The following is a 540-nucleotide window of genomic DNA, read 5'->3' on the forward strand; positions in this document are numbered from 1 at the left end:
AAGAGAAGCCACCACCACAAGAATTCTGGGCACCACAACTAGAGACACCCAGCATGTAGCAATAAGATCCAGTGCAGCCAAAAATTAATAATAAATAAAATTTAAAAAAAAGAATTATGGCATTGAAAATGCAATAACTGAATTAAAAGTTGAGTAGATGGATTCAACAGCAGATTTAAAGGAGCATAAGAAAGAATCAGTAAACTTGAGAATAGGATAATTGAAATTGTTGAGTCTGAGAACCAAAAAGAAAAAAGAAAGGGGGGAACTTGTGGGATACCATTATGTAGTACAATATACAAATAAAGAGAATCCCAGAAAAAGAAGAGAAATTATCTAAATAATGGCCAAAAGCTTGTTAAATTTGATGAAACACATGAACCCACAAATCCTGGAAGCTTAACAAATTCTAAGAAGGATAGAGCCAAAGGGACTCACACCAAGACACATTATAATCAAATTATCTAAAGCTAAAAACAAAGAGAATACTAATATTGAAGACAATAAGAAAAAAGCAACTAACCATGTAAAAGGGATGAT

The sequence above is a fragment of the Bison bison genome, unplaced genomic scaffold (assembly GCF_000754665.1).
Source record: "Bison bison bison isolate TAMUID 2011002044 unplaced genomic scaffold, Bison_UMD1.0 scf7180017864236, whole genome shotgun sequence".
NCBI classification, from domain to species: domain Eukaryota; kingdom Metazoa; phylum Chordata; class Mammalia; order Artiodactyla; family Bovidae; genus Bison; species Bison bison.